Raw genomic sequence first — 21,117 nt, forward strand, 5'->3', positions numbered from 1 at the left:
TCTCTAGATGTTCTTCTTGACGATCATTCTACCTGTTTTCAGGACCCGCACACAGCTCCCCCTTGGTCTTGGCATGTTAAATAGCCCTGTTGCTTATCGCACTATTTGTACAAATACGCTTTGATGTATTAATCAAATTATAATGGAAACAATTTGCATGCCAACCTACGTGGCACTAGCTCACTACTTCATTTTATTTCGCTATTCTTATCGATTGCACCCGTACACTTTGGTACGCTTCAATTCGCCAGGGGTTTCATTATGCTCCATACTACGACAACAAAGTCCGAACAACTTTTACAGTACAGTTCGACACCCCGAATTTTAGCATTATATGCATCAGCTCCGAATCATGTCTTTGGTCAATAGTTGGGTTGCCCGGCTCCTGTGCTTGCTACCTTACGTTCCATCCTATCGGCTAGGGTAGTAAAGGGAGAACTATTGCGATTATGTTTCTGGTTTATCCGAGCAAACACCTCAGTAGAGAAAAGCCGAAAACTGACTGTCATGATACGACGAGAGCTGGTCAGCTATTCAGAGGTTAAAATCTTTTGTCATTTTTTCCGCATTATGCAATGAATCGACCTCTACCCATCAGGTGTCTACAACACCCTAGTCCGGATTATATACTCACTAGGGGCTGCGCATGCTTTTCTATTGTCAAACTCCTATGGCTAAGTGAGGGTGATAAAGCCACATAGTCCGATTGCCTGGTTCGTTGCGCTACACACCTCCTTCAAGGACCAAACTCTTGGATCAAGAGTGTTTAGATTCCATCCCGAACACCCCCGTACTACCTACGTGGGGGCTGAAGCCGACGACTGGCCAACTCTCAGATTTAACCAAACGGCCGCACAAGAGGTAAAATTTTGAAACAACAAACATTGTATTACATAACGGCTCTATTTCATAATACAGGAAGGGATAACATAAATGACTTCATTCAAAGATAATGTCTTTTGAACATTGGCCCTCTACAATGCGGTATCCCTTCAGGACATCATCAAAATACTGCTCGGTCGTGCGGTGCTCCTTGCCCGCGGGCGGTCCCTTGGTCGCGAGCTTGACGGCGTCCATCTTCGCCCACTGCACCTTGACATGGGCGAAGGCCATCCGCACACCTTCAATGCAGATCGACCGCTTGATGGCATCAAGCCGAGGGCAGGCATTGACCAGCCGCTTCACGAGCCCGAAGTAGCTGCTTGGTATGGCTTTGGCAGGCCATAGACGGATTATCAAATCCTTCATGGCCAGTTCGGCCACCCTATGCAGTTCGGTCAGCTGTTTCAGCTGATCGTTAAAGGGCACCGGATGCTCTGGTGCAAGGTATTGCGACCAGACCAGCTTCTCCGTTGAGCTCCCCTCTTCGGCTCGGAGGAATTCCGCAGCGTAGGCAACACTACGCGGCAGATCCGCAAATGCCCCTGGAGAACTCCAAATCTGGGTCAGTAAGATGAACCTTTTCTTCACATACTTGCTCTGCATAATAAAGGCCTTACCCGCCGCAATTTTTCTGGCCTCCTGGATTTCCTGGAGGGCGCCCTGGGCTTCAACCCGGGCATTGTGTGCGCTTTGGCGGGCCTTGGCAAGTTCGGACTCTTGATCCGCAATATTGCGCTCCAAGGACTCGCACTTCCTCACGGCATCCTGGAGCTCCTGCTAGACCCCACCAACCCTGGCCTCGTGTTTTTCGTGAGCGGCTTGTTCCTTTGCCGCTCTCTCCTGGGCTTCGGCCAGCGCCTTCTTGAGGGTCTCCACCTTGGTCGCTGCTCCTACAAAATATCATGGCACTATGGTCAACACAAATCATTCATCCTTTCTGAATCTACACAAGGTCATTGCATACCTTGATGGTCCTCTAGCTGTTTTTTCACACAGTCGAGCTCTTCCTCGGTCCGCTCCAGACTCTACTTCAGTCCGGAGACCTCAGCAGCATGAGAGGTCGCAGCCAGCAAAGACGCCTCCTTATTCACACAGACACATACGGTTAGTCTCCTGCAAAAATTAGTTGATCCTCTGTCCGGCTTTTCTTTTTGAACACCAGACAGTGTCTCAGGGCTACTATCTATACTATGACATTCCTTTTGCATAAATTGTGTTTTCATACCTCAAAGCCTGTTAGAAGGCTTGTGCAGGCTTCGGTTAGTCCGCTCTTTGCGGACTGAATCCTCTCAACCACTGTACCCATAAGGGTAAGGTGTTCCTCAACAATGGAAGCACTTTGCAGTGCTTCTATTAGAGTATCCGGTGCCTCTGGATGGACAGAGGTCACCGGTGGGATCGGTGCACCTCCTTCTTTTGAAGGAGGCTGCTTGCCAGATTCCTGAGCCGTATAGGTCTCCGGAATTGTATTCGGCTGGGGGCCGGATTGGATATGGCCCCCATCGCCAGTCTCTATCGGGATTTGCTCCCCCATCTGTCCGACGGCCGAGGGTTCACCCTCTGGCGCCACCCTGACGGCCTCCTGTGTTTCTCCCTGGCCTGGGGAAGTCCTTTGGGACATCACCTCAGTGTTATCCATGGCCTTGGGAGAAGAGGCTGCTGGAAGGGACCCGTTGTCCATCACCTTCGGATCCAGTGAATTCCCCAAAGATGAGGATCGCTGGAGGTCGGAACGAGACAGATTGCAGTGCATAATTCAACATGTTAAAACCATGAAGTAAAGGAGCCGGATATATGTGTGTGTCTTTGAGTACTTACGATTCGGCCAGGGGCTTATCCCTGGGGCGCCACTCGGAGCTGCTGTCAATGTCCCACGCGGAGTTGTTCGCGGGGGAGACCTTCCCCTTCTTGGACGCCTCTTCCCCAGATGCGTGGAGGCCGCCCTTTTCTTCCTCCCCCCTCCGGGGGAGAGTTGCTTTCCTCCTCCTCCTCCTCCTCGTCCTGGATGTGGGAGGAGTGGGTCTCGGCGTCTTCGGACGTGACGTCCGAAGTTCCCTTACGGCGGAGACCACTCCTAGTCTCCTTGGTATTCTTCTTGGCCTTCTTCTCCGGCGCTTGGTAGGGTGCCAGAACCAGCATCTTCGTCAGAAGAGGGATTGCTGGGTTTTCGGGAAGCGGGGCCGGACACTAGATCCGCTCCGCCTTCCTTGTCCAGCCCTGAAAAAATAAATGGGGAAGCTTAGGTGTCTTCCTTGAGTATGCAAGTAAAGGATACACCTTGAAATACGGAAAACATACCGCACTGGCGGGATGGGCCAGGTCGTGCCCGCGGTCCTCGGTCGTCACTAGCCACGTCTCGTTGGCCTTAAAGAGCACCTTCTAGATGTCTTCGTGCGTAGTGCCGAAGAACTGTTGCATGGTCTTGTGCTCGGCCGGATCGAACTCCCACAAATGGCAAGCCCAGCTTTGGCACAGAAGGATCCATCGAACGAGCATCACCTGGATCACATTGACAAGCTTGATGTTGTTGTCTACCATGCTCTTGATGCGCGTTTAAAGCGTTGTCAGATCATCTGACGAAGACCAGTCCGGGCCCTTCTCTAGCCAGGAGGTGAGCCACATCGGGGCTCCGGACTGGAATTCGGGAGCCGCGGCCCAGGTGGCATCGCGATGCTTTGTGAAGTAGAACCACTACTGTTGCCACCCTTTGACGATCTCCACGAAGGTACCTTTGGGCCAGGAGACGTTGGGCATCTTGCTCACCATGGTGCCTCCGCACCCTACGTGTTAACCGCCCACCACCTTCGGCTTCACATTGAAGATCTTTAACCACAATCCGAAGTGGGGTGGGATGTGGAGGAAGGCCTCGCACACGAAAATAAATGTCAAGATGTTGAGGAAGGAGTTGGGGGCCAGATCCTGGAAATCCAGCCTGTAGTAGAACATGAGTCCGCGAACGAATGGGTGGAGAGGGAATCCTAATCTGCGGACGAAGTGGGGGATGAATACCACCCTCTCATGGGGTTCCGGGGTGGGGATGATCTGCCCCATTGCTGGAAGCCGGTGAGCAATTTCCTTGGCTAAGTACCCGGCCTCCCGGAGCTTGGTGATGTCCTTCTCCTTGACAGAGGAAACCATCCACTTGCCTTGCGCTCTAGATCCGGATATGGCTGGAGTGCTTTTTTGAGGTGGAAGCTTGGGTGCTGGAGCTCGAGAATGGATGGGCAGAGAGGAAGAGGGCGTGGGTGAAAAGGTGACATCCTTATTCCTTTATAAAGGCTGCAAATATCAAGTGCCTCCCCACTTGCCTTAAAACTCGCCTATTCCCCAAGGGCCGTGCAGACGGTGCGGTTGGATTACCCACACCCGTATTGATGAGAATCCCATAATAAGGGGACACAATCTCTGCTTCGACAAGACGTGCCAATGAAACCACATCTTGAAACATGGAGCGGTTTGAAATAATGACCGAGCAGTGACGTGATGTCACGCTGCAAAAGTTGTCAGTGGATTGGACTCATAAAATATTATACTCTCTGATTGTGTGTGTGTGTGTGGTACTCGTTTTGTAGAGCCGGACATGTTTTCTGTGTTCAAAGGCTGTTTTGGAGTATTCGGAGGAGGAACCCGCCTTGCAATGCCGAAGACAATCTGCGCGCCGGACACATCGTGATTGAAGCCTGGTTCAGGGGTTACTGAGGGAGTCCTGGATTAAGGTGTCCTCGGGTGTCCGGACTATGTAACATGGGCCGGACTAATGGGCTATGAAGATACAAGACAGAAGACTTCCTCCCATGTCCGAATGGGACTCTCCTTTGCGTGGATGGCAAGCTTGGCCTTCGGATATGTAGATTCCTTCCTTTGTAAACCGACTCTGTACAATCCTAGGCCCCTCCAGTGTCTATATAAACCGGAGGGTTTTGTCTGTAGGGGCAATCACAATCATATAGGCTAGACTTCTAGGGTTTAGCCACAACGATCTCGTGGTAGATCAACTCTTGTAATCCTCATACTCATCAAGATCAATCAAGCAGGACGTAGGGTATTACCCCATCAAGAGGGCCCGAACCTGGGTAAAACATCGTGTCCCCTGCCTCCTGTTACCATCGACCTTAGACGCACAGTTCGGGACCCCCTACCCGAGATCCGCCAGTTTTGACACTAACATTGGTGCTTTCATTGAGAGTTCCGTTGCATCACCAGAAGGTTTGATGGCTCCATCAATCATCTACAACAATGCTGCCCCGGGGGAGGTTTTCCTCCTCGGTCAGATCTTTGTGCTCGGCGGCTTCGCACTGCGGGCCAACTCGCTTGTCCATCTAGAGTAGATCGACAGCTACGCCCCAGGTCACTAGATTAGTTTTGGAAACTTGGATTATGTCGCTGACATCCGAGGAGACTTGATCTTCCAAGGATTCACAACCCCAACCTCTGCTCTGGCCTTAGAGCCGGAGAGCGTCACCAGGTCCGAAGACAGGATTTCTAAACCCGCCGGAGACGTATCATCATCCCTAAGCTTAATTCTTGCTCTTCCTCGAGTAGGTAAATGATAAAAGAAATAATTTATGAAGTTTGAATGCTAGCATATATAGTGCATAAGTTTGATCAATGATAATTTCAATCACTTTTCCTAGCATTATAACAACAATTCTTTCTCATGAAACTTGTCATGATAAAGTAACAATTGAAAACGTAATTTTTGATGTGGAATGCTACCTATCGTATTCATCATATACTCTTTTCTTTTGTCACATGGACATTTGGACTTGAATGGTTCAAAGCAATACTCTATAATTTGACATGAAGACATCAATACTCAAGCATACTAACAAGCAACCATGTCTTTCAAAATATCAATGCTAAAGAAAGCTATCCCGCTATCCGTAGCCTGTTATACTCAATCATTGATCCATTCATGAAACACACTCAAATATTAGCGACATCTAATGCACAAGTATGACAATAGTGTTACCTAGTTGGTGAGATAAGATGGAGACTCAAAAATAAAAAAATTTGCATAGAAGTAAATACATAGGCCCTTCGCAAGGGGAAGCAGAGATTTGTAGAGGTGCTAGAGTTCAAGGCTTTTGAGAGATAAAATTATTTTGAGAGGCATGCTTTTCCTGCCAACGAAAATGACCAAGAATTCCCAATATCTTCCATGCTAGACAAATAATAGGCAGTTCCTGTTGTGGTTTTGTCACGGCAGATGTCCTCGTGAAAGGACTTAGTCGTGGAGCCATCGCCACGGGTTAGCTTAAAGGGGTTAAACCGGACAAGGGACACAAGATTTTTATACTATTTCGGCCCCTTCGATGAAGGTAAAAGCCTACGTCTTGTTGTGATGGAATTGCTGGGGTTTCGATGACCAGAGAGCGAATCCGGTTTGCCTGGCTCTCGAGTTGTTGTGTGTTTCTCCCTAAACCGCCGCCGAGTCGTCCCTTTATATACATAGGTCGACGCCCATCGGCTTACAGAGTCCCGGGGCGGGATCATCAATGTGTCCAACTTGGTCTCTATCCTCCCTATCTTACAATACAAGTTACATGAGAAAGTCGGTTTACATCTACAGGCCTTAACCCGCCTTTGGGCCTTGGGCCTTCGTAAAGCGCCACCATCCTTACGTTTTTATGGGCCTCTAATCTTCATAGAGTTAACCTGGCTACCCCTGGCCGGTTTACGTCCAGTAGTAATATCCCCAACATTAGGCCCGAGATTGATTTGAACTTGTTGATGTCAATCTTCAACACTTAGAAAAATTCTTGCCCTAGCACCTTCGCATGGATCTTGTAAACCGCCGTGATGTCATCCTGCAGATCCGCAGTAAACCGTCATGATGTCACCTATTCGTTGAAGCCGAAGATGCCCTTCATTAATGAGTATCCAATCATCGAGGCGATAACCTTATTAAATATCCATTTTTGAGCTCCTCGATTCTCGTGCCTGTCGCTTATCTTTTTGCCTTATAAATAGGGCTGAGACCCCCCCTTTTCCGTTTCATCCGCTACCTCTTCATCTCTTCTTCCTCCCCACGACGCCCCTGTGCCCGAACGCCGCAGCCGCCGTCAAGCTTTGTCTCTGCCTCATCCTTGGCCGCTGCATCGACCTGAACACTCCAGAGAACCGCGGCACACCTCCGCTACCTTAACAACTTCGGTAAGTTTTCCCCCTTTTCTTCATAGATCCACTTTAGGGTTTTCATGTTCATCGGAGTTCATCGCAGCTCTGGTGGTGTTCTTCCCTTTTCTTCCTAGTAGCATCAAAAACTAACTAGATCTGCTAGCTCTTCATGAGACTTAGTTCTTATCTGAACCTGATCACATCTGAACCTGATGAACATATATCTGTAACTTAGTTATTGAATATATTCTCATTTTCTATCACCCCTTAGATCTGAAATCACCATATAAATCTGTGAAACCTGTTTCCCGCACTTAGGTATTTTTCAAATCTGTACCCTTCACACCAATATAGGCCGTTTAACTTTTTGAAGTATGATAATCTGGCAGGTACCATTAGTCTCCTTTTGAACCGCCAATTTATTTATACTCCGGTTTAACAGTATGCATATACCTATGCCTCTGTTCATTCCTTATCATTCATAAATACCCTGTCGTCGGTTTACCAATTTGCACATACTTGGATTCCTTTTCCTTGTTGTACTTTATGCATCACCATTAGTGAATCGTAAACTGGCATGATTTTCTTTCCAGCCTTTCACTTGCAATGGCCAAGCAGTTTTATTCCTGCAACTGGGTCCCCTCCCGGGTTACTGAGGAGCAACTCAACGGAATGGTCAAGATTGGCACCTTACCGAAGAAGAATGAGATCCGGTGGCGAGTTCCTGGGCCGGAAAATCCTCCCACCCCTAAGCAGGGTGAAGTAGTGGTGTTTGTTGATCACATAGACCGTGGCTTTAAACCGCCCGGATCAAAGTTTTTTTGAGATGTACTTGCTAGCTTTCAGCTCAATCCTCAAGATATTGGACCCAACGCGGTATCCAATATTTGCAACTTTCAAGTCTTTTGTGAAGTGTACCTCCAAGAAGAACCAACTATTGAGCTATTCCGGGATTTCTTCCATTTAAACCATCGCACTGAATTCGTAGACGGACCCAATACGGAACTTGGCGGCGTCTGAATTCGAAAAAGGAAAGAGGTTGAGTTTCCTCATGCCAAAGTTCACAGTCACCCCAAAGAGTGGAACCAAACTTGGTTCTACTGTAGAGACACCTCTCCGGAAGATGAAAACCCTCTGCCGGGTTACCGCGCTCACCGGCTTGCTAATGCTCATCTGCTTCTGCAGCGACTAAGTGTCCAGGAACGGGCCTCGTACGCACCTCAACTCGCCAAGGTGAGAGCCTTCTTGGCCAACGGTTTAACAGGCATGGACTTTGTCTATTGCTGGATATCCTAGAGCATTTTGCCGTTAAGTCACCACTCCGGTTTAATGTGTGAGTATACTGGTGACGTAGAAGACTCCCAATGCCATATCAATATTCAGCTAACAGATGAAGAAGTCACTGAATCCGTTAAGAAAATGTTGAATGAATCGGAAGCTGTCTGCAGCAAGACTGGGTTAAGCCCCTTTTATACGCAAAACAAACTGCCCGCTGTAAGTATTGTTTGTGCTTCTGCTTTACACCTGATATTTTTGAACTGTGCAATTTTTGAATACCCTCTTCTCATGTTTAAACAGGGTGAAGATCCTTTCTGGAAAAAGAAATCTCAAGAGAAAGAAGCAAAGCCTTCTCGTCCTAAGACGAAAGCCGTCAAGAAAACCACAAAGATTAAAGAACCTGAACCCATCGGTTTCGAGCTTGATGACGACCCGGATGAACCGGAAGCAGAGGTAGAACTTGATTCACTTGGTTCACTTTTCATGCATATCATTAACAATGATACTTATCAGGAGGACGTTGAGGGCAGCCAAGCTGATGATGCAGAGGTAATTATCCTTTCCTCCGGTTCAGATCCTCTGCCAACACAAAAAATCCGTCAAGCAGTCCGGAAAGTAAGCTTTTCTCACCCTCTTGCTCACCTGGATCCAACATTTATTTTGAAGAAGCAGCAGCACGAGGATACCTATTAATCCAGCACAATGGCCAAAAGGTTACTTCGACCGGTTTACCGGACACCCCGGTTCGAAAATACCGATCCGAGGTCTCACCCACTTCTGACACTTCTTATCCCAAGGCAGGCTATTTCCGACAACCTATTAATCCGTCCGATTCGAATTATCATGTGACACCTCCTTCATCCTCTGTCAAGTCAACAGGGACCCAACTCCCTCCTCTCAAAACCGTGGCTGGGTAAGCATTTCAACCCAATCTTTTGATGTTTCACACTTTATATGCTATGCTAACCTTTGCATCTTATTTTGTCTAGTGCCAAAGCCAGACCCAGTAAAAAGGCTCGGGTGAATAATCCGCCCGAAGACCATGTGGTTATTGAACCGGAGCAAACTACAGAACCAGAGGGTCCAAATACTGAGGCCACATTTGATGAACCACCCCCTCAAGATCATAATGCTGATGAACAAGTAGAAGTTGATACTGCTGTGCCAGATGATGAACCAGCAAATCCAATCCGGACTGGTGACAGACCTTCTAGTCCAGTGAGAACTACTGACATTCCAGCAACTCCAGAAAAGGCTGCTGGAGATTAAGAAGGCGAGGTTATCATTACTGGTATTAGCCACACCTCTCCTAGCCATCCTGTTATATTGGCGAAACATAGTGCCAAGGAAGAGCGTGCTACCATGGAGAAAGGAAAATGGAGCACCGATTTATCCATCTATGCCCATCTTAGTGCTCAAGAACTCCACTCTGGTTTTCTAAACCGACTGCACTCAAACCGTGACTATGAAGCCGGTTTGGTAAATCTGATGAAGGAGCGCTATGAGGTATTTTCAACACTTTTTCCTTTGTTAAGTCCAATTGTAAACACCAACTCTAGTAGCCCCCAAGGGCCGGTTTATGATAGCAATCATAAATCGGGACTTTGTAATATCTCAACTCTTGCATGCTTATCCTCCATATGTCAGGTGATCCTTTGAAATAAACCGGTACTTTATTGTTGTATTCCTGTAGCTTTCATCTGTGTAGCCCCCAAGGGCCGGTTTATCTTTCCAAGGTAAACCGGGTCTTTAATCAATGCTTCAACTTTGAACAGATGTAGATTAGCCCCCAAGTGTCAAGGATAATGCGTGTATTGTACTTGGGACTTGCAAAAATTTCTGATGATAGAGCTAATAGGCATTAGCTCCCAAGTACAAAGTGCATAACTTGCTATACTCTTGTTACTTCAAATATACATATCTCATTGATGATTTATCTTGCCCTTTGTAGGCCGAGCTGAGTAAGAAGGACACTCAAACCGCTGACCTCCAGGAGAACATTAAATCTCAGCAAGCAGATGCTTCTACGGCCAAGGAAGAACTGACAAATGCCTTAGCAACCATGGAGAAGCTGAAGGAAACCTTTAATAAAGAGCGTGCAGACTAGGAGACAGAGAAAGCCAGTTTAACAAAGAAAGCCGAAGACGTAGAAGCAGCCCTGAAGCTGGTGGTGGAAGAGCTGACTGGCTTAAAATGGCAGATTAATGCCATGACTTCTGCTGTACTTGGCGAGTCTTCATATGAAATTTTTCCAATTCATAATATTTTATCAATAGCTGGTTTACTCATGCTTTACCATGACAGGGACCCGCATCACTCATCTGGGTGCCGACATGCGGATGAAGCATAAAGCAGCCTATACTTTGATAGAATAGCTGTATTCTGGATCCCAGCGAGCCATTTGCACTGCAGCTTATAACAAGCCTCCTCCAACACTGATAAAAGAAACCATCGAAAAGCTGGCCATGCTGCTTGCCCGGTTGGATGAACTGAAGAGATCAGCCGCAAGGTCAGGTGCGCTGACCGCGCTAATTCGGGCCAAGGCATGGATTCCAGATCTTGAACTGGCAGATATCAGCAAAGGCTATACTGGTATGAAGGAAGACGGTTCAGATTTCAACAATGACGATCTCCGAAGGCTAACAAAGGAGATGCGGCCTATAGCAAGCAAATTGGCGGATGACACAGATCTATCTCATTATCAACCGGTTTACGATGTTGAGGGGAAAAGACAACCCGCGCCGATTCATAATGTAGAAGATCTTGTTCCGCCAATCCGTAAGCACACTTACGCTCCTGACATTGACCCTTCCAACCTTATTCATGAAGAAGCCGTTTTTCAAGCCTTAACTGGAATCGATTGGTCAACGATTGATTTCTAGCGACTGGGTAGGGATGAGGAGAATGCGACCGCTCAAGATGAGCCTCAATCTTCAAGCCGCCCAGATGAGGAAACATAAACGGGGGGGGGCCGGTTTATCAGTTGCAGTATGCCACTCCTATTAAAACAATTATGAAATTTGGGATGTTTAAAGCGCCTTGTAATAGGATAACGTGAACACTTTATCTGTCATGCCGTCGAGCATGTTTGTTTCGCTTGATACTGAGAACTTGCCATGCCTTTGGGATCTATTATATGCATAGTCCATTATGGCTTTTATTTAACTTGTTCCTGCATATAAGAACTGTGATATATCTCATTGGCTGACCAACTGTTGGTATAGTAAGGGTGAAAACACCAATCTGGAGTAGTGATGACTCCTTTCCCTCTTTCCGGTTCATATAAAAACCATAGCGGGTTATGATAACCACCGGTTTGTTCGTATAACACTGGTGACTTCTAGTCAAAACCAGACCGGAGCAACTTACTGCCGGTTTAGAACTGATCATGTACTGGCAACTGAGCGTTGAAAGCCACGCCGGGTTGTAATAAACACCGGTTTATCAGAAAATATTCATAAATCTCTTATCAAAAGATTGTAAAACAACAAATACAAAAGAAATATGCAAGGCTTTTCATGGGCTGCCAGGCCCTAAATCGAGGCTTTTCATGGGCTGCCAGGCCGCTGAGTTAAACCATTTTTCAAAGCCTTTCAAGATGGACCTCAATCTTTAACCAATCACCGTTTTAACTTTGACAAGTTCAGGGTCTATGAGATTGACTTGTCAAACGTTCGATGGGTCATACTAGGTTTACCTGGACGGAGTGGCTTACTTAAAAAAGGCAGGATAACCCGGGGTTTTAGGTGAATACACCTGGTTTCCAAGCCTGGCTTGATAGCCTATTACAAGGGTGCAAGCTCGTTGTTCTTTGAGAAGCAAGGAGCCCCCAAGTAATATTTGAGCTATGCTCAGTGGTTACCTATGTTTGAGTTGTGCTTTATGCAACAGACTCTCTTTGGTCCCACATAATTTCCTTTTGGCTTTAAGCCTATCAAAAGGTGTAGCTATGGTATAAATACAACCAAGCCCCCTAGTGATTTCCCTTTTGGTCTTAAGCCGATCAAGAGGTGTAGCTATGGTTCAAATACGACCAAGCCCCCTAGTGATTTCCTTTATATCTGTGTGGCTTTATAGGCCAGGTTAATAGAACTCCGCTTTGTAAGTAGAAACCCCCATGGAACCACACATGATGTAAAAAAGAACAGAGACCCCGCTTTAGCTAAGGCTCCAGTTTATTATATAATATATACATTGTCATAAGTATGTACATAAGAAGATCCTATGGCTCAAGTATAGTAAGGCCAAAGAAGAGCTATATTCCATGGCCGCTGAGTCTCCTCCTCTAATTTGCGTGAGTCTTTGTGTTCTCGAACATCGATAAGGTAGTATGACCCGTTGTGCAAGTGTTTGCTGACCACAAAAGGTCCTTCCCAAGGTGGGGATAACTTGTGCATACCAGTCTGATCCTGGATGAGCCGGAGCACCAAATCGCCTTCTTGAAAAGTTCTGGTCTTAACCTGGCGGCTGTGATAACGTCGGAGATCTTGTTGATAAATCGCCGAACGCGCCGCTGCGAGATCACGCTCCTCATCTAACAGGTCCAGTGAATCCTGACGTGCCTTCTCATTTTCAGCTTCAACGTAAGCTGCCACCCGGGGGGAGTCATGACGGATGTCACTTGGGAGAACCGCCTCTGCTCCGTAAACCATGAAGAAAGGCGTGTAACCCGTAGATCTGTTTGGTGTAGTGTTGATACTCCATAATATAGAAGGTAACTCCTCCACCCAACAACTCGGCATCCGCTTTAAAGGAACAATAAGCCGAGGTTTAGTACCTCTCAAAATTTCTTGATTTGCCCTCTCTTCTTGACCATTAGATTGGGGGTGAGCTACTGACGACACATCAAGCCGGATGTGCTCACGTTGACAAAATTCTTCCATAGCACCCTTGGACAAATTAGTACCATTATCAGTTATAATGCTGTGTGGAAAACCAAACCGGAATATCACCTTTTTGATGAATTGAACCGCCGTGGCTGCATCACACTTACTGACTGGCTCTGCCTCTACCCACTTGGTAAACTTGTCAACTGCCACCAACAGGTGGGTCTTCTTATCCTTGGATCTCTTAAAGGGTCCAACCGTATCGAGCCCCCAAGTTGCAAATGGCCAAGTGATTGGAATCATTCTCAACTCCTGAGCCAGAACATGAGCGCGGCGTGCAAATTTCTAACAACCGTCACACCTTTTTACTAAATCCTTAGCATCAGCATGAGCCATCAACCAATAGAAGCCATGACGAAAAGCCTTAGCCACCAAGGATTTTGAACCGGTGTGGTGACTGATGAAGACATGTACCTAGGGTAGGGGCACGGACCTGTCCAAGGAGCCCTACCCTAGGACATCCCTAGGAGAAGTCACCTTTCAATCGACTTGAAGGTATCCCACTCGACGGGTTCAAGACACTCGACCAAGAGGCTATCACTCGACCATGAAGCCAACCACTCGACCGCCAGGAGACCTATAGTCACTCCGCAGGCAAATGGTCAGCTGTTAAGTAGTCTTTATGGTCATTATAGCACTTTATTAGGGGCGTTACCAGTAACGCCCAACCTTGAATGTACCTTAAACCCTGCATTACTGAGGGCAGGAGGGGGCCGGCGAACTCTATATAAGCCACCCCCTCCTCAGTATGAAGGGTTCGCACCCCTGTTATTCACACGCCAGTAATCCAGTCGACCGCCTCCGGGCACCGAGACGTAGGGCTGTTACTTCCTCCACGAAGGGCCTGAACTTGTACATCTTGGTGTGTTTACAACTTGCCAATAGCTGAGATCTAGCCTCTCCATACATACCCCCCTACATCACTGTCAGAGTTAGAACCACGGCAGTTGGCGCCCACCGTGGGGCAGGAATCTTAGCGCCTGATTGGAGAAGTTGCGATTTTTCCGATCCCTTTGATCATGGTTTCATGCGGAATTTTGGTGGAGGGCCGCGAGATCCGCCTCGGCGCGCTCACGTTCATCGCCGACGACTCCGCCTGGCTTCAGGAGGCGCCACTCGACGTCGACGCGCTCCCCGTCTGCGGTGCGACGCATTTCCGCGCATGCGTTCGTGGCGTCCTCCTACGGCAGCCGTCGACCCAGTATCGGTCGGCCCCCGTATCGTCTCCCCGCTCTGTCTCCCACCGGCGCAAGCGCTCCGGTCGGTCGAGACTTCACAGGTGGGTGATGCACGCCGTGGCTCGCCAGTCAGCCGCCCCGCAAGTCGCGGCAATCGAGCCCGACGAATCCCTCTGCGGCCTGTTCGACTGGCTCCGCGGAGACCGCATCCGAGTGCGATAGCAGCGACCCAGCGGCTGAGATCCTGGCGGTCGATGGAACGCACAATCCTCCCGGTTTCCCTCGCGCTGATGGAGGCGCGGGTGGGGGCGACCCGTCGCATCCCCACGATGAGTATATCCTCGAACCTCTCACGTCATCACAGCGAGAGGAGCTTCGCCGCCGGAACACGGACGCCCTCCGCACCCCTATCGTCGGAGAGTCCCCCGAAGCCCGGGCCTTGGAGGATGCACACTTGGCTAATTTGGCTGAGCGCACTCGACTGGAGAATCTCCAGCGAGCACTCGACGAGCGAGCGCGTCAGCGGGCTCCCGAGTCTAGTCGACGCCAGCTCTTCCCGCCGACGCAGGTATATCGAACCCCAGTTCAGAATTTGGCTGCTGCGGCCCGTATAGCAGAATCAATTCAGCCCTCCCAGTCGAAGGCTGGCAGGGGCTTGTTGCAGATCAGAGCGTTGCTCCGGGCGGCGGGAAACCAGAATTCCGCCGTTTCTCAGTCGCGGAACAGGATCCACAGTCGATCCGTTGCAACAGATACAGTCCAGTCGGCTCACAGCCCGCGGTCGCCCCCGAGGCGTGAGGGACGTGGCGACCGGCATGATCAGTACAGAAGGAATGAGCAGTATGATCACCGATCCGATCGTGATGATCGACGTCGAGTGCCAACCCCTCCCCCGAGGAGTGGGTCATATGCGCCTCGACATCGAGATGACAGACGCCCTCATAGTGTTGGGCAGAGGATTCCAGTCGACCCCAGGGACCCAGGCTTTGATGCGAGATCCATCCTCGTTCAAGGTTTGGTTGACAGGAACAGAGCTGATCGAGAAGGCCACAACAGAGATGCGCCTGCCAGCAGCAGAATACGTGTTTCAGGGCCAGAGTGTTTCAGTCGAGCCATCAGGGCCGCGGTGATTCCTCCCAACTTTCGGTTGGCAACTGGAGTCAGCAAGTTCACCGGTGAGTCTAAGCCTGACACTTGGCTCGAAGATTACCGAGTGGCTGTACAGATTGGCGGTGGAAATGATGAGGTGGCCATGAAGCATTTGCCTCTCATGTTAGAGGGCTCAGCCAGAGCGTGGCTAAATCAGTTGGCACCCAGCAGCATTTACACCTGGGAGGATCTCTCCCGAGTGTTTATCACAACCTTTGAAGGAACATGCAAGCGACCTGCAGGCCTTACAGAGTTGCGGTCTTGCGTGCAGAAGCCGAATGAAACCCTGAGGGAATACATCTAGAGGTGGATCACACTGCATCACTCGGTTGAGAATGTGCCAGACCATCAAGCAGTTTGTGCCTTCAAGGAAGGCGTTAAATACAGAGAGTTGAATCTGAAGTTTGGTCGAACTGGAGAGATGTCCCTGAATCGGATGATGGAGATTGCCACCAAGTACACTAATGGTGAAGACGAGGACCGACTCCGGAGTGGCAAGCACAAGGCAGTCGCCCAAGAAACCGGAGGAAACTCCAGTCGGAAACAGAAGCGGAAGGCCGAGCCAGCCGCTCCTGGGGAGGCCCTGGCCGTAGCCCAGGGAAACTTCAAGGGAAAACTCAAAGGCCCCTGGAAGCCCAAGAAAGTCAAGGATCAGGATGGAAACGATGTTTTGGATCTGCCATGTCACATCCACACCAAGAAAGATGAAGAGGGTAATTTTATTTACCCAAAGCATACCACTCGACAGTGCCGGCTCCTAATCCAGCAGTTTCAAGGCAAACAGTCCAAGGATAAGGAAAAAGAGTTGGACAGAGTCGAGGACAAGGAAGACAGTGACGATGGATACCCCCAAATCAATTCCACCCTGATGATTTTTGCTGATGTCGAAAGCAAAAGTCGACTGAAAGTCATTAACCGTGAGGTGAATATGGTTGCTCCGGCGACACCCAGTTATCTGAAGTGGTCTCAGACTGCCATCACATTCGACCAGTCCGATCACCCTATGCACATTGCCACCCCTGGGAGGCAAGCTTTGGTGGTCGACCCAGTTGTCGAAGGCACTCGACTGACCAAAGTCCTGATGGATGGTGGCAGTGGCCTGAACATATTGTATGCTGAAACATTGAAAGGGATGGGCATTCCGATGTCCAGGCTCAGTGCCAGCAACATGAGCTTCCATGGAGTCATTCCTGGAAAGAAAGCTGAGTCACTCGGCCAGATTGCTCTCGACGTGGTTTTCGGTGATTCAAAGAATTACCGCAAGGAAAAATTGACATTTGAGGTTGTGTACTTCCAAAGTGCTTACCATGCTATCCTGGGCCGGCCGGCTTATGCACGCTTCATGGCTCGACCATGATACGTGTATCTCAAGTTGAAGATTCCCGGCCCCAGAGGTGTGATCACCGTTACCGGCAATAGGAAGAAAGCTGAGGAGTGTTTTCAGAAAGGATCGAAGATTGCTGACGCTCAGATGGCAGTTGTTGAGCTGCAAGAGTACCAGAAGACTGCTGATCCGAGTGAATTGCTACGAGCCAAGAAGCCTGCTTCAGAATCTGCTTTTCAGTCGTCCGGTGAAACTAAGATAGCTCACATTCACCCGACCGACCCCGACGCTGCTCCGACTCACATCTCGATGACGCTCAACTCCAAATAGGAAGAAGCGCTCATCCAGTTCCTCCGTGAGAACTGGGAGTCTTCGCATGGAAGCCTTCTGACATGCCTGGAGTTCCCAGGGGGCTGGCTGAGCACCGTCTACGAGTCGACCCGAAGTTCAAGCCCGTGAAAGAACATCTTCGACGGTCCGCCGTCCAGAAGAGGAAAGCTATTGGCGAGGAGGTGGCTCGGCTCTTAGCAGCGGAGTTCATCCGAGAGATTTACCACTCCGAGTGGCTCGCCAATGTTGTCATGGTCCCCAAGAAGGACAAGTCACTTCGCATGTGCATTGATTTCAAACATATCAATCGGGCCTGCCCGAAAGATCATTTTCCCCTCCCTCACATCGACCAAATAGTCGACTCGACTACAGGGTGCGAGAGATTGTCTTTTCTAGATGCCTATTCCGGGTACCATCAGATCCGTCTGTATGGACCCGACGAGATCAAAACAGCTTTCATCACTCCATTCGGATGCTTCTATTATGTCACCATGCCGTTCGGCCTCAAGAACGCCGGAGCCACGTTCATGAGAATGATTCAGAAGTGTCTACTCACTCAAATCAGTCGGAATGTGGAGGCATACATGGATGATATTGTGGTCAAGTCACGGAAAGGTTCCGACCTGCGGGCTGACCTTGCTGAAACCTTTGCCAACCTCCGGAGGTATGATATCAAGCTCAATCCATCAAAGTGCACGTTCGGAGTTCCAGGTGGAAAGTTACTCGGTTTTCTCATTTCTGAACGGGGGATCGATGCCAATCCTGAAAAAGTTGGCACCATACTCCGGATGAAGCGTCCTGTACGCGTGCACGATGTCCAAAAGCTTACAGGCTGCTTGGCCGCTCTAAGTCGATTCATTTCTCGTCTCGGTGAAAAGGCGTTGCCTCTTTACCGACTGATGAAGAATTCTGACAAGTTCGAGTGGACTCCAGAAGCTGACGTAGCATTTGCAGAGCTCAAAGCTCTGCTCTCCACCCAGCCGGTGCTTGCTGCCCCAATCAGCAAAGAGCCTCTGCTGCTTTACATTGCAGCCACATGACAAGTTGTCAGTACAGTACTTACGGTCGAGCGGGAAGAAGAAGGAAAGGCCTTCAGAGTTTAGCGCCCAGTCTATTATCTGTCTGAAGTTTTGACCCCTTCAAAACAAAGATACCCTCACTATCAGAAGCTTGTATATGGGATTTACTTGACCACGAAGAAGGTTGCACATTACTTCTCTGACCACTCCATTACAGTCGTCAGCGACGCCCCACTGTCAGAGATTCTGCATAACAGAGATGCAACTGGTCGAGTGGCCAAGTGGGCGATTGAACTCCTTCCCTTAGATATCAAGTTTGAAGCAAAGAAGGCTATCAAGTCCCAAGCAATCGCAGATTTCATCGCCGAGTGGATTGAATAGCAACTTCCGACTCAAGTTCACTCGGAGCACTGGACCATGTTCTTCGATGGATCTAAGATGCTGAATGGTTCCGGTGCTGGGGTAGTTCTAGTCTCCCCCCGAGGAGATAAGCTCAGATATGTTCTCCAGATTCACTTTGATTCCTCCAATAATGAAGCAGAATATGAAGCACTTTTGTACGGGTTGCGCATGGCCATTTCACTCGGCGTCCGTCGCCTCATGGTCTATGGCGACTCAGATTTGGTGGTTAATCAGGTGATGAAGGAGTGGGACGTCAGAAGTCCGGCTATGACTAGTTATTGCAATGCAGTGAGAAAGCTAGAAAAGAAATTTGAGGGGTTAGAGCTTCATCACATCCCCCGACTGAAAAATCAAGCAGCTGATGATCTGGCAAAGATAGGCTCCAAGAGAGAAGCCATTCCCAGCAATGTGTTTTTGGAGCACATTCGCTCGCCATCAGTCCAGGAGGATCCTTTCACAGAAGAAGCCCCACAACCGAAAAGTGCCACAGATCCGACTGAAGTCGAAGTTCCTGCTGTGGTCGACCTAATCATGGAAGTCTTGGCAATCACTACCGACTGGACGATACCGTACATCACGTATATCCTAAGGAAAGAACTCCCAGAGGACGAGGAAGAGGCTCGATAGATCGTCCGCCGATCCAAGGCCTTCATAGTCATAAAGGGGCAGTTGTATAGAGAAAGCGCGACTGGAATCGGTCAGAAGTGCATAACACCAGAAGAAGGTCGGATAATCCTTGATGATATCCACTCGGGGACCTGTGGTCACCATGCGTCCTCTCGGACCATTGTGGCTAAAGCATACCGAGCGGGATTTTACTGGCCTAGAGCAAATGAGATGGCAAAAGAGATAGTCGACAAGTGTGGAGGGTGCCAGTTCTACTCCAACATGTCACACAAGCCTACATCAACCCTAAAGACCATTCCACTCGTCTGGCCCTTTGCTGTTTGGGGACTAGACATGGTTGGTCCACTGAGAACAGGCAGAAGTGGTTTCACTCATGTGCTTGTGGCAGTCGACAAGTTTACCAAATGGATTGAAGCTAAGCCTATCAAGAATCTTGATGCTTGCACTGCTATCAGTTTCGTCAGAGGACTAACATTCAGATATGGAGTCCCGCATAGCATCATCACTGACAATGGGTCAAACTTCGATTCGGATAAGTTCAGAGCTTTTTGCGCCTCTCAAGGCACTCGAGTCGACTACGCATCGGTCGCCCATCCCTAGTCGAATGGACAAGCTGAAAGAGAAAATGGTCTGATTCTCAAAGGACTAAAGCCTCGACTGATGTGTGATCTCAAGCACGCGGCAGGTGCTTGGGTCGACGAGCTTCCATCAGTTCTGTGGGGATTGAGGACCACCCCTAACCGGTCGACTGGAAGAACTCCATTCTTTCTGGTTTATGGAACCGAAGCAGTTCTGCCAAGTGATCTTCTTCACAACGCGCCCCGAGTCGAGCTTTACACCGAAGATGAAGCAGAACAGGCCCGGCAAGATGCAGTCGACCTCCTAGAAGAGGAGAGGGAGATGGCCATGATCAGATCGACCATTTATCAGCAAGACTTGCGTCGATTCCACGCCCGAAATGTGAAGAGTCGAGCCTTCCAAGAAGGAGATTTGGTCCTCCGAGTGGATCAACAGAAACCACACAAGCTTGCTCCTACTTGGGAAGGCCCCTTCATCGTCACCAAAGTCCTCCACAATGGAGCGTATCACCTCTACAATGTTGATCGCCAGATCGACGAGCCACGAGCTTGGAATGCGGAACTACTCCGCCCCTTTTACACTTGAGTTCTCCCTTGGACGAGATGTTATAAGAAAAATTTCTGCAGTTTATTTTTATCAAAGACAAGAGTGTTCCAATAATTGCTGGCACTTCTGTTTGCTTACGAAATCCCCCAGTGGGGGACTTAGCTGCGAATCCGTTTCGCCTAAGTTCGAAAAATCCTACCGAGTGGAGAGCCAGACTCCCACTCGGAGGCTTAGCTGCAGCCCAGCGCTCGCCTAAGTTTGAAAAAATCCTACCGAGTGGAGAGCAATCCTCCCACTCGGGGGCTTAGCTGCAGTCCAGTACTTGCCTAAGTTCTCTCACTTAGAGACTTAGCTGCAGTCAGGCACTCGACTAAGTTTGAAAAAATCCTACCAAGTGGAGAGCAATCCTCCCACTCGGGGGCTTAGCTGCAGTCCAGTACTCGCCTAAGTTCTCTCACTTAGAGACTTAGCTGCAGTCAGGCACTCGCCTAAGTTTGAAAAAATCCTACCGAGTGGAGAGCAATCCTCCCACTCGGGGGCTTAGCTGCAGTCCAGTACTCGCCTAAGTTCTCTCACTTAGAGACTTAGCTGCAGTCAGGCACTCGCCTAAGTTTGAAAAAATCCTACCAAGTGGAGAGCAATCCTCCCACTCGGGGGCTTAGCTGCAGTCCAGTACTCGCCTAAGTTCTCTCACTTAGAGACTTAGCTGCAGTCAGGCACTCGCCTAAGTTTGAAAAAATCCTACCGAGTGGAGAGCAATCCTCCCACTCGGGGGCTTAGCTGCAGTCCAGTACTCG

This window comes from Triticum urartu, chromosome 4, assembly GCF_003073215.2.
Source record: "Triticum urartu cultivar G1812 chromosome 4, Tu2.1, whole genome shotgun sequence".
In the NCBI taxonomy this organism is placed as follows: Eukaryota; Viridiplantae; Streptophyta; class Magnoliopsida; order Poales; family Poaceae; genus Triticum; species Triticum urartu.